Consider the following 17,010-nt stretch of genomic DNA (forward strand, 5'->3'; position numbering starts at 1 on the left):
AAAGCCACTTCTGAAACTTTATCCCACTGGTTTTCATTGTATCATCAGTAACCACCGGGAACTGAGACGGTGGTGTCAGCCACCCTAACGCTGCCCTCTAAGCAGCAACCATCACTGCTTGGCCTTGGGCCTAGGAATGAAAGCTGGCTTAATATTGTTCATCTGAGTGAGGCTCCTGAGCTCCAGAAGGAGTGCCCTCAGAACCGTTCTTCCTCGCCCTGCTGCCCCTCTTCAGTTCCAGACAGGGATGCGATATCCTCAGTCATTCTGCCCCTGAGTTGTGCAGTAAAATGGCCATTTTATGATACCTTCTGGTGGGCGCAAGGCAACCTTGTACATGTCTTCTCGCTCCTTCCTTTTTAAGGTGGAAGGCCCACGATTTGGAAAAATGTGAAAGTGCTATCACACTCTGCATTGTATTCCTTTTAAAATCTATTTTTAAGAAACATTTGAAATATGGTATATTTCCCGAAACATTGCTTCTATGGAATTTTCGACTTGGTGTGGGACACTTATTAAACGTGGTCGAGGGCATACATACACAGCCCTCAATGTTATGAACTACACAGGGTCAGACACATCAATGCCTGAAACAGGACCAGATTAGGGTAATCAGTTTCACTGGCCTTCATCTTCCTGCAGAGGTTGCTAACCAGTTCAGGCCCTGAGGGAGCGTACTACTATCTTCTAGTGTCATCTGCTCATGGACCTTCAACAGATTGCAGTTGTGTTCAGCCTCTAACATCTTGCCATGTTACGTGCCGATGCATGAGGTGGGAGCCTTGCACAACTGCAGCTTGAAGGCAACGCGGGCACAGATAGCCTCACTAATTGAAGCAGAACTTGACACAACCTCAGCCAGCCTCAGAAGTCAACTACACCTAGTACCCCCAATCGATGAGATCCGTATACCACCCAACTGCTGAGATCTGTGTAGCCGCCCAGTCGCTGGGATCTGTGTAGCCGCCCAGTCGCTGGGATCTGTGTAGCCGCCCAGTCGCTGGGATCTGTGTAGCCGCCCAGTCGCTGGGATCTGTGTAGCCGCCCAGTCGCTGGGATTTGTGTAGCCGCCCAGTCGCTGGGATTTGTGTAGCCGCCCAGTCGCTGGGATCTATGCAGCCGCCCAGTCGCTGAAATCTGTGTAGCCGCCCAGTCGCTGAAATCTGTGTAGCCGCCCAGTCGCTGGGATTTGTGTAGTCGCCCAGTCGCTGGGATTTGTGTAGCCGCCCAGTCGCTGGGATTTGTGTAGCCGCCCAGTCGCTGGGATTTGTGTAGCCGCCCAGTCGCTGGGATTTGTGTAGCCGCCCAGTCGCTGGGATCTGTGTAGCCGCCCAGTCGCTGAGATCTGTGTAGCCGCCCAGTCGCTGGGATTAGTGTAGCCGCCCAGTCTCTGGGATTTGTGTAGCCGCCCAGTCGCTGGGATTTGTGTAGCCGCCCAGTCGCTGAGATCTGTGTAGCCACCCAGTCGCTGGGATTAGTGTAGCCGCCCAGTCGCTGGGATCTGTGTAGCCACCCAATCGCTGAGATCCGTGTACCACCCAAATGCTGAGATCTGTGTAGCCATCCAGTCGCTGAGATCTGTGTAGCCACCCAATCGCTGAGATCCGTGTACCACCCAACTGCTGAGATCTGTGTACCACCCAACTGCTGTGATCTGTGTAGGCGCCCAGTCGCTGAACTCCACGTATTGCCCAACCGCTGAGATCTGTGTTCACTGTGAGAGTTTACTTGATAGCAAAGGTCACGCGTGCATATCATAGGTGGGCTCCTCGCCCTCATCTCATTGAACTCATTCTATCATGCTTGTGGACCACCTTAGCCTCAGTGCACACATACACTAGGTTTCTGCTGTCACACGAAATGTGTTGCACGCTCACTGACCGCCTGGAGGCCAAATCCACTGAAACAGCGGAAAACAGGTGAGAGACACACACTTTCTTTCTCTCTCGCTCTCATTGGCACAGTAATGTGTACAAATGGAAAAGGGCGTTTGATTTGTAATTCATGCATTTGCTTTCACAGAATTGTAATAAGCCAGCTGCTTACATCACCTTGTGGTGTGAGCTGTAGGCATACCTGCCAGCATGTCTGAACAGGCAAGAGGCAAATGTTGAAAACAAACTTGGGAAATACAATTTTCCCATTATCTTATGTTGCAGTGAAGAACTGCTTTTATTAGGTGAAAACTAAAATAATCTCATTTTTGGCTTTAAAAGCAGTGGTCTTCCACCTGAATAAAGATTGTTGTTGTGTATGTGCTGGAGCAGAAATACAACATTAAGCTGCACGCCTGCGCATGCTTGTGAGAGCTGCACGGCCAATAGCAACTGCAATTCCAGTAAGGGGACTACTTTGTTAACCAGTAACTAGTGCAAAACGGGTAATTAAAAGTGCAAACATCTACAAATGCTGTGGGATGACACTGACGCGAGGGACACTTCAAACAAGCAGTGGCTGAAGGGGGCTGACCCAAACAAGCAAATCGGTGAATGGGGTATGGCCCAAAGCCCACTGCAGGTGTAATTATTCATAACTTTAGATCTTGGCTACGCCAGCCCTAAGGCGGGCCTTATTCTACGCTCACCTGATGTCGGTACCCACGCCAATTGTAGACGCACTGTAACATTTTCCATAGTATTGTATTTTTACATGACGGCTAATCCATGTTATTTGGAGGCTGAAGCCATACAGTATGACACATATACAATTTAACACAATCTGACACTGAAATCCCGACGCCAAACACAGACTGTCCTTCGAGGCTCCCCCTGTGTTCCCCAAGGCCAGCGGCTGCCACAGTTGGCTGGTTCCACAGTATACCTCTGGGTCCAGCCAGCGCTATATAAAACCTTTCAAATAAATAATCACCCGAGTGTGGCTTTCTAACCACATGTTCTGATTCTATCAGGGCCGAAACAGTCTTTCATCCTTCAAAGTTTGATGATAATGAATGTGATTTAGATGGGTAACAAGAAACCGATTTTATAAAAGCTACACGGTGCTGTTTTCTTTGGGCTCTTTGGTAAATCACATCAGAATCAGTTATTTTCCCCATACTATAATCGAGTCTATACAAAGGGTAGGGGCTGGTTTTATGCTTGCTAACCCTCATCTCTGACCGGATTCCTGTGAGAAATGCCAATATGTGACTCTTTTCCATATATGGTACAAAAATAGCTTCTCAGTCTCTTGAAAAGCAGAACGTAAACACTGGGTTTGTGTGTTTCTTTCACTGGCTGGTTGTGGTCAGAGAAACCCCACAGCCATGCGAAGGAGGCCTTGGCATGGGGCCCAGGTGAGGCGGCAGCCAGAAGCCATCCAGGGTGGGGTCTGTGTGTGTCTGTGCGGGGGGGGGGGCAAGATGAAGGGGGGAAGGGGGTTCTTAAACCACAGCTTGCAAAGAAAATAGGTAGGCGAATGGTGTAGCGAATAAAGCGATGTGTAAGTAAACCTTTACGTGCTGTTCTGTACAGACCACGGCACAGAGGGAATACAAATAATTAGTGAGGAACATTTGTTAATAGCCTTTCTTCACGGGTCAGCTGCTAGATTTCAAAGTTCAACTTCCAAGTTATCTATAGAAAGGCTAATATGAATGGAAATTCGCTGGTTACTGACTCATATGTTATAATCCCGTTACCTGATTTATTTGTGTCCTCCCTGCGCGTAATTAAACCTTTTTTTTTGTCCTGCTTAAATACTGATTTGTAATACCTTTTACACGTCATAAACTATGCGTCACGATACATCAAGAGTAATGTGCTATGTATTGCCATTGGTTGGGGGCGGGGCCGCCTTGACCCTCCCGAGGCTGCGCGGCCCTGCAGTGTCCTGGTTTCCGCCTGGCCGCCGCGTCGCATCCGATTCTTTTTCCACTCGGTGCCCGGGAAGGGACGGGGCAGGCGGGGGCGATGGAGGACAAACGGCGGGCTGCAGCGCGACGACTCTAAGGACCGGACGGTCCGTAGGAGATCTCTGGTCGGGTTTTCCTGAATACCTAAGAATGCTGATTCTGTTGTCAGCCCACATTCAGTGTTATTATACTATATACCATGCTGTACAATGACAGGCTATACCATACCTTACTGCACAATGACAGGCAACGCCATACCATACCTCACTATACAATGCCAGGCCATACCACACCATACAATGGCAGGCCCAAACCATAATTTAGTATACCATACCATTTTATGTACAGATTGTCAAAATTACAACTTAACCTGGCATATGTATTGCATACATGTATATATGCTCCCCAGGACAGGTTTAAGGTCTCATTGTTTTATTCATTTATTTTATTGATTCAAGCTGTATGTACTAATCTAGAAAATGGTGCTCATTTTACCAACCACTGTAAGTTGAATAACTGAGAAATTCGATCATTGGATTGGGTGAATGTCGAAGGCCTGTTTGAAATCAGAAGGTCACAGGTTCCATTCTAGACGAGGCTCGTACAGGCTTTCATCTTTCCGGTGTCCATAAAAGGAGGACCTGGAGCTTGTGAATAGCATTTCTCGTTATTTATATTTTATAGAACCATGTGATTGTTGTGTTGCTACATGAATGTTTAGAGCGAGAAACAGCTAAACGCACTTGATCCTGAAACTGTTGTTTATACTAATTATGTTTGTCCCTTTGCCACTGACTTAATATCTATACTAATATAATAAAGAGAGAGCCCAAACCTTTGAGGCGGGGTAATCTCAGGAACCACAGCACCAATCACAACACCCAATACAGCGTTGGAAAGGGCAGTTGCAGCAGAAGGACATAGGCTATGCAGACGCCCACCATATACATTTAAAAGGTAAAAGAACCGTGCCAGCAAAGTAGTCCTTGTGGGCGTGTCTGCGTTGTGCTGGGGGCGTGACAAATGCTGGCGGCGTGTAGTACGTTCCGCCCTTTGGGCTGGACTGTTCCCATAGGCACACGGTCAAGGCTGATTTGCATATGGCCATGTCTGAACTGGGGTGGCGTGGAGTGCAAAAAAACGATGGATTTAGGCCCAGATCTCTGTACTGGGGTGAATGTATGACATTGTTCTGCATTCTGTCCGTCAACTGTTGTTTAGGTCTCGCCTGTCAATGCGCATGCGCATTGAGCAGAGCGAGACTATAGGGCTTTCAACAAAGTTTACCTAACTGCGGCGATTTGGTGCTGTGCCGTGGCTTTTAGGTCAATGCGCTTGCGCATTGACCTAAAATGCGCGTGCACATCACCAAATCGCCGTCTGTTCCCTCAGCCGCACTCCTCCCACACCTTTGAAGTGAAGCTTAGCTTCACTTCAAAGGCCCCTGCTGCTTAACACCCTCTCCCCACTCCGCCCCCTCCCTGCCCGCCATGTCGCATTCTCCTCCCCCTTCTCTGCCTTCAATCCGTCTTGTTTTATAAGTGATGTAGGCGAATACATCACCAACAAGCACGTGTGTAAATTCCATTGTTTATAACAGCCTGTCTCTTTTTTCTTTTTTTTTAAATTAGGTTTTATGCGGTTTTATAGGTTTTGTTGCAGTAACTACTATATGCGCACTATTCACGTTCACTAGCCACGTACACCACGGGTCCCACGCTGCACTCCTTCACAGAGCGTCACCCACCCTGCATCTGTTGATGTCAAAATAAACAGCAAGTAGACAAACATTCCACCCGCGTGCAATGACAGACTTGTACGATGGATTAAATGCATATGTAAATGCTTCTAAATATTTGTACTTTTTTTTTGTTTTTTACTAAATGCTGCCCAGACGCGAAGGCCGCTGGACTTCCTTGAAATAAACATCCTCTGTCTCCAGGCTGTCTCTCAGGAAAGGGTCGCTTTAGACACCATAAATTGTGCTTGCTGCCCCCTCCCCGTACACTTTAGCAGGCCCCCACACGGCGGCCTGCAACATGGCAGGGGGCGCCACTCAACACATCATTAAGGCTGTTTTACCAAATGCAAATACAGCAGAGGCGCTCAAAGACCGTCTCATCTCTCACCCTCACCCTCAACCCCTCACTCACCCTCACCCTCACTCACCCTCACTCTCCCTCAACCCTCACCCTCACTCACCCTCAACCCCTCACCCCTCACCCACCCCCCCTCACCACCCCTCACCCTCACTCACCCACCCTCACCCTCACTCACCCTCCCTCACCCTCCCTCACCCTCCCTCACCCTCACTCACCCTCACTCACCCACCCTCAACCCCTCACCCTCACTCACCCTCACTCACCCTCAACCCCTCACCCTCACTCACCCTCACCCTCACCCTCACTCACCCTCAACCCCTCACCCTCACCCTCACTCACCCTCAACCCCTCACCCCTCACTCACCCTCTAACCCTCACTCACCCTCATCCCCTCTCACCCTCACTCTCACTCACCCTCACCTCACTCACCCCCTACCCCCCCCCCCCCCCCCCCCCCCCGCCCCTCACCTCATCACCCTCACCATCACCCTCACTCACACTCACCTCACCTCACCCTCACTCACCCTCAACCCCTCACCCTCACCCCTCACCCTCAACCCCTCACCCTCACTCACCCTCAACCCATCACCCTCACTCACCCTCAGTCACCCTCACCTCTCCCAACTCACCCTCACCCTCACTCACCCTCAACCACCCTCACCCTCACCTCACCTAACCCCTCACCCCTCACCTCACTCACTCACCCTCACCCTCAACCCCTCACCCTCACTCACCCTCAACCCCTCACTCACTCACCCCTCAACCCCTCACCCTCAACCCTCACTCACCCTCCAACCCCTCACTCACCCTCACCCTCACTCACCCTCAACCCCTCACTCACCCTCACTCTCACTCACCCTCACTCACCCTCAACCACCCTCACTCACCCTCACCCTCCCTCACCCTCAACCACTCACCCTCACCCTCACCCTCACTCACCCTCACCCCTCACCCTCACCCTCACTCACCCTCACCCTCACTCACCCTCAACCCCTCACCCTCACTCACCCTCAACCCCTCACCCTCACCCCTCACCCTCACTCACCCTCACCCACCCTCAACCCCTCACCCTCACTCACCCTCAACCCCTCACCCTCACTCACCCTCACTCATCACCCTCACTCACCCTCACTCACCCTCACCCTCACTCACCCTCACCCTCACTCACCCACCCTCACTCACCCTCACCCCCTCACCCTCACTCACCCTCACCCTCACTCACCCACACTCACCCTCACTCACCCTCACCCTCACCCTCACCCTCACCCCTCACCCTCACCCCCTCACTCACCCTCACTCACCCTCAACCCCTCACCCTCAACCCCTCACCCTCACTCACCCTCAACCCCTCACCCTCACTCACCCTCAACCCCTCACCCTCACTCACCCTCACCCTCACCCTCACTCACCCTCACCCTCACTCACCCTCACTCACCCTCACTCACCCTCACTCACCCTCACCCTCACCCCTCACCCTCACTCACCCTCAACCCCTCACCCTCACCCTCACCCACCCTCAACCCCTCACCCTCACCCCTCACTCACCCTCACTCTCACTCACCCTCACTCACCCTCACTCACCCTCAACCCCTCACCCTCACTCACCCTCACCCTCACTCACCCTCACTCCCCTCAACCCCTCACCCTCACTCACCCTCAACCCCTCACCCTCACTCACCCTCAACCCCTCACCCTCACTCACCCTCACTCACCCTCAACCCCTCACCCTCACTCACCCTCAACCCCTCACCCTCAACCCTCACTCACCCTCACCCTCACTCACCCGCACCCTCACCCTCACTCACCCTCACTCACCCTCAACCCCTCACCCTCACTCACCCTCACCCACCCTCACTCACCCTCACCCACCCTCACTCACCCTCACCCACCCTCACCCTCACTCACCCTCACTCACCCTCACCCTCACCCTCACTCACCCTCAACCCCTCACTCACCCCCACTCACCCTCACTCACCCTCAACCCCTCACCCTCACTCACCCTCACCCCTCACCCTCACTCACCCTCAACCCCTCACCCTCACTCACCCTCAACCCCTCACCCTCACTCACCCTCAACCCCTCACCCCCTCACCCTCAACCCCTCACCCTCAACCCCTCACTCACCCTCACTCTACTCACCTTCACTCACCCTCAACCCCTCACCCTCACCCACCCTCACCCTCACCCACCCTCACTCACCCTCAACCCCTCACCCTCACTCACCCTCAACCCCTCACCCTCAACCCCTCACTCACCCTCACCCTCACTCACCCGCAACCCCTCACCCTCACTCACCCTCACTCACCCTCAACCCCTCACCCACCCTCACCCACCCTCACTCACCCTCACCCACCCTCACCCTCACTCACCCTCACTCACCCTCACCCTCACCCTCACTCACCCTCAACCCCTCACTCACCCCCACTCACCCTCAACCCCTCACCCTCACTCACCCTCAACCCCTCACCCTCACTCACCCTCAACCCCTCACCCTCACTCACCCTCAACCCCTCACCCTCACTCACCCTCAACCCCTCACCCCCTCACCCTCAACCCCTCACCCTCAACCCCTCACTCACCCTCACTCTCACTCACCTTCACTCACCCTCAACCCCTCACCCTCACTCACCCTCAACCCCTCACCCTCACTCACCCTCACTCACCCTCACCCTCACTCACCCTCACCCTCACTCACCCTCAACCCCTCACCCTCACTCACCCTCAACCCCTCACCCTCACTCACCCTCAACCCCTCACCCTCACTCACCCTCACCCTCACTCACCCTCAACCCCTCACTCACTCTCACCCTCACTCACCCTCACACACCCTCACCCTCACTCACCCTCACTCACCCTCACCCTCACTCACCCTCACTCACCCTCACCCTCACTCACCCTCAACCCCTCACCCTCACTCACCCTCACCCTCACTCACCCTCACCCTCACTCACCCTCAACCCCTCACCCTCACTCACCCTCACCCTCACTCACCCTCACCCTCACTCACCCTCAACCCCTCACCCTCAACCCCTCACTCACCCTCACTCACCCGCAACCCCTCACCCTCACCCTCACTCACCCTCACTCACCCTCAACCCCTCACCCTCACTCACCCTCACCCACCCTCACTCACCCTCACCCACCCTCACTCACCCTCACCCACCCTCACTCACCCTCACCCACCCTCACCCTCACTCACCCTCAACCCCTCACCCTCACTCACCCTCAACCCCTCACTCACCCTCACTCCCTCACCCTCACTCACCCTCACTCCCTCACCCTCACTCACCCTCACTCCCTCACCCTCACTCACCCTCAACCCCTCACCCTCACTCACCCTCAACCCCTCACCCTCACTCACCCTCAACCCCTCACCCTCACTCACCCTCAACCCCTCACCCTCACTCACCCTCAACCCCACCTCACCCTCAACCCCTCACCCTCAACCCCTCACCCTCAACCCTCACCCTCACCCTCACCCCTCACTCACCCTCACTCTCACTCACCTTCACTCACCCTCAACCCCTCACCCTCACTCACCCTCAACCCCTCACCCTCACTCACCCTCACCCTCACTCACCCTCACCCTCAACCCCTCACCCTCACTCACCCTCAACCCCTCACCCTCACTCACCCTCAACCCCTCACCCTCACTCACCCTCAACCCCTCACCCTCACTCACCCTCACCCTCACTCACCCTCACCCTCACTCACCCTCAACCCCTCACTCACTCTCACCCTCACTCACCCTCACACACCCTCACCCTCACTCACCCTCACTCACCCTCACTCACCCTCACTCACCCTCACCCTCACTCACCCTCACTCACCCTCACCCTCACTCACCCTCAACCCCTCACCCTCACCCTCACTCACCCTCACCCTCACTCACCCTCAACCCCTCACCCTCACTCACCCTCACCCTCACTCACCCTCACCCTCACCCACCCTCAACCCCTCACCCTCACTCACCCTCAACCCCTCACCCTCACTCACCCTCAACCCCTCACCCTCACTCACCCTCAACCCCTCACCCTCACTCACCCTCAACCCCTCACCCTCACTCACCCTCAACCCCTCACCCTCACTCACCCTCAACCCCTCACCCTCACTCACCCTCAACCCCTCACCCTCACCCTCACTCACCCTCACCCTCACTCACCCTCACCCTCACTCACCCTCACTCACCCTCAACCCCTCACCCTCAACCCCTCACCCTCAACCCCTCACTCCCCCTCAACCCCTCACCCTCACTCACCCTCAACCCCTCACCCTCACTCACCCTCAACCCCTCACCCTCACTCACCCTCAACCCCTCACCCTCACTCACCCTCACCCTCACTCACCCTCACTCACCCTCACTCACCCTCACTCACCCACCCTCACCCACCCTCACTCACCCTCACTCACCCTCACTCACCCTCACTCACCCTCACTCACCCTCACTCACCCTCACTCACCCTCACTCACCCTCACTCACCCTCACTCACCCTCACTCACCCTCACCCTCACTCACCCTCAACCCCTCACCCTCACTCACCCTCAACCCCTCACCCTCAACCCCTCACCCTCACTCACCCTCACCCTCACTCACCCTCACCCTCACTCACCCTCACTCACCCTCACCCTCACTCACCCTCAACCCCTCACCCTCACTCTCACTCACCCTCAACCCCTCACCCTCACTCACCCTCACCCCCTCACCCTCACCCCCTCACCCTCACTCACCCTCACTCACCCTCACCCTCACTCACCCTCACTCACCCTCAACCCCTCAACCCCTCACCCTCAACCCCTCACCCTCACTCACCCTCACCCTCACTCACCCTCAACCCCTCACCCTCACTCACCCTCAACCCCTCACCCTCACTCACCCTCACAACACATATTGTGTTACAATAGGTGTCACATTTGCGAAAGATAAAACTATTGGCATTGTAAATAACAAAGCTATTAATTTCGCTATTTTCGAAACAAGCACATAAATAAAAAATGTGTCCTTTACAATACCAATAGCTCAAACTTTCCTAATGCGAGACCTATTGCATTGCTGTGCTTCTCTCCCCTGCTGCACTCTCCTGCTCTCTATAGATGTGGCCTAACGACCAGAGCTGCCATCTAAGTGACGTAAATACAAAATATGTTGCATTCCAAATGCTATAGGTGTCACATTCGCGAAAGTTATAACTATTGGCATTGTAAATGACAAAGCCATCAATTTAGCAATTTTAAAAACAAACAAATAAATAAAAAATGTCATTTACAAGACCAATAACTACAACTTTTCTAATGCGAGACCTATTGCATTTCCAATGCTTGTTTTGCATTTGTCACCCCGAGTGGGATGTGTATGCTCAGACGTTAGTCCCATGCTCTCCACACCACTGGAGTCAAGTTATCCTGGTTGGAGACGGCTGATAGTCAGAAACTGGTCCTAGGATGCTTAATTGTGGTCCAGGAAAGACATGGTTTGGCAGTTCGGGCTGGACTGTTCCCATGAGGCACATGTTCAAGGCTGATTTTCATATGGCCATGTCTGAACTGGGGTGGTGTGGAGTGCAAAAAAACGATAGAGTTAGGCCCAGATCTCTGTACTGGAGTGAATGTATGACATTGTTCTGCATTCTGTCCATCAACTGTAGTATTTACGTTCCGCCATTCATGCCATGTCTTATGTTGTGTGCTGTGGGCGTGTTCTGGGTGTGGGATTACGGGGAAAAAAAAGCGAGCGTTGTGCCAAATATTTCATTGTTTTTTCTTCCCAGGTTCTGTACATTCCAGCTTCGGGTGTCCACCCTGCTCCCTTTAAATACCCCTGCACCCCATAATCAAAACCCACCCTTACTCCTTAAAATACCCCAACACCCATCAACACTAACCCATCTTAACCCTATAAATATACCCTGTACCCCAAAACCCAAACCTAGCCCTAAACACTAAAAATACCCCTGTACCCTAAAACCCAAACCTAGCCCTGAACCCTATAAATACCCCTGTACCTCAAAATGCAAACCTACCCCTGAACCCTAAAAAATACCCCTGTACCCCAAAACCCAATCCTAGCCCTGTACCCTAAAATACCCTGTGCACCAAAAACCAAACCTACCCCTGAACCCTAAAATACCCCTGTGCCCCAAAACCCAAACCTAGCCCTGAACCCTTAAAATACCCCTGTACCCCAAAACCCAAACCTACCCCTGAACCCTAAAATACCCCTGTACCCCAAAACCCAAACCTAGCCCTGAACCCTAAAAGTACCCCAAACCCCAAACCTAGCCCTGAACCCTTAAAATACCCCTGTACCCCAAAACCCAAACCTACCCATGAACCCTAAAAATACACCTATACCCCAAAACCCAAACCTAGCCCTGAACCCTACAAATACCCCTGTACCCCAAAACCCACACCTATCCCTAAACCCTAAAACTACCCCTGTACCCCTAACCCAAAACTATATCTGAACCCTTAAAATAGCCAAACACCCCAAAACATATACCTCAGTACCCCAAAACATATACCCTATACCCATACTTACCTTATCCAAACATTTAAAAAAAAACATGCTTTTACCATTCATGCATTTGCAACGAATTTCGTTGTAAATACATGCGTGGTAAAAACATATAAAATGTAATGCCATGCGTTATAATGGCATTGCGGAGTCATGGTACTTTCGTAATGAAAGTATGCGGAGTGATGGTATGCGGAAAGAAAGTTGCGGAATAATGGGTGTTTACCCTCCCCGGTAAGTACATTGGTGGCACGGCGGCCCACATCTCCAGCAACATACTCATATTTTTTCACCACCGATTTGAAAAATGCACAGGTCTCTCTCATTGATGGCCTGCACCGACATACACTTTTAGACACACCTCCCGCCACAAGTTCTAGAATTGCGAACTTTAGAGCTGGGGAGCTAGGTTCGAATCTCGGCATCAGCTCAACATCCTGTGATTCCAGGCAAATCGATGTGTCTCCCCATGCCTACCACAAATTAATATGTTCTTCTGTAATGTAAATTGTGCTCATGCCATGTTGTCGAGTTCGCGCTATATAATATTGCAAGGAAAAATAAAGAAGGGAAACTCAAGTTCACACACTACTGAACGCGCCCTCTCAAGTGCATCAGCAGTGCACTGTGAATCGGAGCGTTTCACAGGCCTGTCACAGATAAGAAATGCTAACAAAACGAAATCCTACAAAACAATATACTACTGGCCGGCAGCAATTCATACCCGGACAACGTCGGGAAGGGCTGCTAGTTTATTTTATAAAGAGTTTTGTACAGGCTGTAAATGCTATGCAGACCCCTGAGGCCACCAGGAATGAATGTCTCCGAAATACGGCTTACAGGCTCCGGGCACAGTCAATCCTTGCTTAGACTAGCTACAAGAGTGTACATTATTAGGTCTGGGGTTAACCAATATCTTTTGATTTTACAACAATTATAGTTATGACTTCAGTCAGCACTCTCCATCCATTGGTCTGTTATTATGCCATTCATATTTTTCTTTTGCTTTCTACAGCAGACAGCATGGGGCGATGAGAAAGCCCACTTCAGTCATTGGCAAGCGATATTCTGCCCTGTCGCAAGGAGCCAGCATTTCCACACACAAAGTAGTTCTCTGAAGTAAAAGGTCTACTTAGGCAACTTGTGTCTTTTGAGGCCCCTAAAACATGTATATATATATATATGTGTATATATATAAAAATATATATATATTTGTTACTTGATGAGGTCATGGCAACTTTAGCAACAATAACGTTTTGCTGCTAATATAAAATAACAAAACAAGCATTGACAAAGCTAAGAACGGCAGACTTGTTGGCTTTGCCAATGCTTGTTACCAAGGGTGGCGACTTTTTTAGCAGGCAACTGCCGGAGGGCTAACACATACCACCTTAAGACAGACAAAAACAAGGTGGTGAGTTCTTTCAGGATCCTGTGTTCTCCTCCCTCTCTCCCAGATGACCTTGAAATTGTACCTCTACTTGTAGGAAGCACAAGAGTGATCTGGGGCAAAAGGCCTTGTAACCTTGATCCTAAATTCAGTAACAACTACCCCATATCTGAAGACCCATATGAAGCAGCATAGCTCGCGTTTCATGTTTTTTAGTTCAGTGCGTGAATAGATGATCCAATCTAAGTTTGTTCCTTTGCATTCTGGGAGTTGTAGTCTTGTGGATTTCATGATCACATTTGGACAAAATGTCGTAGAGTGCAAAGATAAAAACACTCCTCTGGATGAGCAACTGGCACATGGGCCTGGGAAATTTGAGAGGTTCGATGAAGGGATTGAGGCTGTTAATGTGTAGTCGAAAGGAGAAGAACAGATTTGAAAGAGGAAGTGTCATTTGTGAATTGCTTTATCTTCACTCCGGCTCACCCATGGCAACAACATCACATAAAACCGAACATTGTAAATGGAGCAATTTAACAACCTGAAAATTGTTAGCGATTTGGGTGAGGAAATTAAAACTAAAAGATATAGTCAAGTATCGGACAGCATTGGCAATTCAAATTGGTCTGGCTTTAAAGGAATGCTGTATGGTAATGTGTAGCATAAAGACAATATGAGAATGGGAATGGGTTTGTGTTTGTGAGGAACTGTGTTGGTTAAAAGGTCAGGTGACGCATGCAGTGTCAAGCCAGACCCAAAAATCCATGTACATGACTGCTCTCCTCCCATCTTTGCTACTGCCAGAGAAAAACACCCTTACATTATTTCCTTATCAAAGACACGTTAATATCTTTAAGGTGTCATGCCTGTGCCACTGAAAGTTCAAACGTAGGCATCTGGATAAATAAACAAAATGATCACAGCTGCATGGAGGGCAATCACGTTTGGTGGAAGCACACAACTTCTGCCCGGGGAAAACATGTTCTCCTGGCTCCCAAGAGGTGGGTGAAGCCAAAGCTCCTCTCCTGGTGATGCACACGTAATTATCTGTCAACAGCTGTGCTATCAAGTCAGACCATAACATTCATTGGTAATGCCAGTAGGTTTACCTTATGAACACACCTTTCAAGCCAGTCCTAAAAATCCATGTATGTTAATGACTATCCCTCCCTCCCATCTGTGCTGCTGCCAAAAAAACCTCCATAAATATTCAAGTTACCTAAGACTCTTTAATAGCACCACAATGGCATTTGTGCACCCCTAAAAGTTCACGCTCAGGCAGTTAGATAAATAAACAAAACAAGCATTGGCAAAAACAGTAGATCAGGCCTATGAATGCACTATCAAACCAGACCTTAAATCCATGTACATTGACTGCCTCCTTCTGTCTGTGCTGGTGCCAGGGAAAACCACCATCAATTATCTAGTTATGTTAGCCACTTAAGTAGAATTATGATGGCATAAATGTACCCCCTTAAAGTTCAAGATCTGGCAACTGGTTAAACAAAAAGGCAGCAACTTAGAGGGCAAGCACTTTTTTGTGGAAGCACCCAACTGCTGCTCAATTAAAAAATGTACTCCCGACACCCAACATGTGGGTGGAGCCAAAGCCCCTCTCCTGGTGGTTCTTGCATAATTGTCTGGCGACAGCTGTGTTATCAAGCCAGACCAAAATGATCACAACTATGTGGAGGGCGCACACTTTTTTGTGGAAGCTCCCAACTTCTGCCCAATCAAAACATGTATTCCTGTTTTCCAACATGTGGTTGGAGCCAATGCCCCACTCCTGGTGATGCTCATATAATTGTCTGGCGAAAGCTTCGCTGTCAAGCCAGCCCAGAAGATGCAGTGCAATCAGAGCTACTTAAAAGACAGCTAGAACAACATTCCATGAAGAGCCAGTGATGGAGACAGGAAGTCAAGAGGTGCAGCTGTTTCAGATGAGAGAGACTGAGTGCACCGCCAACCTGTCCAGTGTTCTAATCTCAGAGGAGAGGGTGTGGCGTACCAGCCAGAGCTGATGCCTTTGGCATTGGGGAACCAGGTTTGAGTCTCGGCGTCTGCTTACCATCCTGGGATTCTGGGCAAAATAACTTAATCTCCCCCTATCTACAAAAGCAAAAATGAATGTGTCCTTGTGTAATGTAACTGGTGCTCATGTAAAGCGCACCAATACCTTCAGGTTGAGTTTGTGTGATATAAAACTGCAACAACAAAAAAATCTTACTGTGTGGCACGCGCATTAGGCTATTTTGTACACACTCAAGAAGACATGACCACTATTTCATATAAAGCGGTATTAGATTTGGGGGTCTCTAGTTGGCACAGGTAGGTACTTGTGACAAATAGGGACCCTTGCCTCTAGTCAGGATAAGGGGATTACACTCCTAAAATAACCCCTGCTCCCCCCCATGGTAGCTTGGCATGAGCAGAAAGGCTTATCTCAGAGGCACCACTGTTTGTGTGACCGCAAACAGTAACCCAGTGACAACACTACAGATGGACACCACACAAGGTTTTATATAAAAAATAAGTATTCTTTATATAGAGTTACCACAAGACCATAAACGACAAAAATACACAATACTGTTACTTTAAGATGGTAGATGTAGCTTAGTTTAGTTCAGTTCTTGAGATACAACACTTTGCGTCAATGTACCTTGCATTGCATTGCGCTTCCACGACAAGCAATGTCACAGCGGGGGAAATGCGGCAAAGTACAGTTGCAAAGAAATAAAGACGTGAAGATCTTCCAGAGGCGGCACCCTTGTTCCGCGATGCGACGGCAGCAGCTCCACTGGCGACACTCTTCTCCCACGATGCGTGAAGCTTCAGCACGATGCGACAACTACAGCGGCGACATCCACGATGCGACGGCAGTAGCTCCGACGGCGGCACGCTTCTCGGGGATGCGAGGCGCTTTTCCTCGATGTGGTGCAGTGCGACAGTTCCAGCGGTGACACCCTCCTTCGGAGTTGCGACGGCAGACACAGCGACGGAGACATGCTCTGACCTTGTTGCAAGACTCTTCTCTCGATGCGGTGTAATACAATAGCTACAGCGACGACACCCTCCCTTGGAGTTGCGACGGCAGCAGCAGCGACAGCGACACGCTTCCTCTTTGTTGCGGCACGCTTCTCTCGATGCGGTGCAG

General features: G+C 50.8%; 1 protein-coding gene across 1 annotated transcript in view; it reads left to right on the plus strand.

Moving 5' to 3' along the window:
- The window catches only part of LOC144802263 (uncharacterized), a 252,421-nt gene that overhangs the window by 161,464 nt on the left and 73,947 nt on the right, over positions 1–17,010 (plus strand). The gene's annotated exons all lie outside the window — the stretch shown is intronic.

This window comes from Lissotriton helveticus, chromosome 1_2 (assembly GCF_964261635.1).
Source record: "Lissotriton helveticus chromosome 1_2, aLisHel1.1, whole genome shotgun sequence".
NCBI lineage: Eukaryota > Metazoa > Chordata > Amphibia > Caudata > Salamandridae > Lissotriton > Lissotriton helveticus.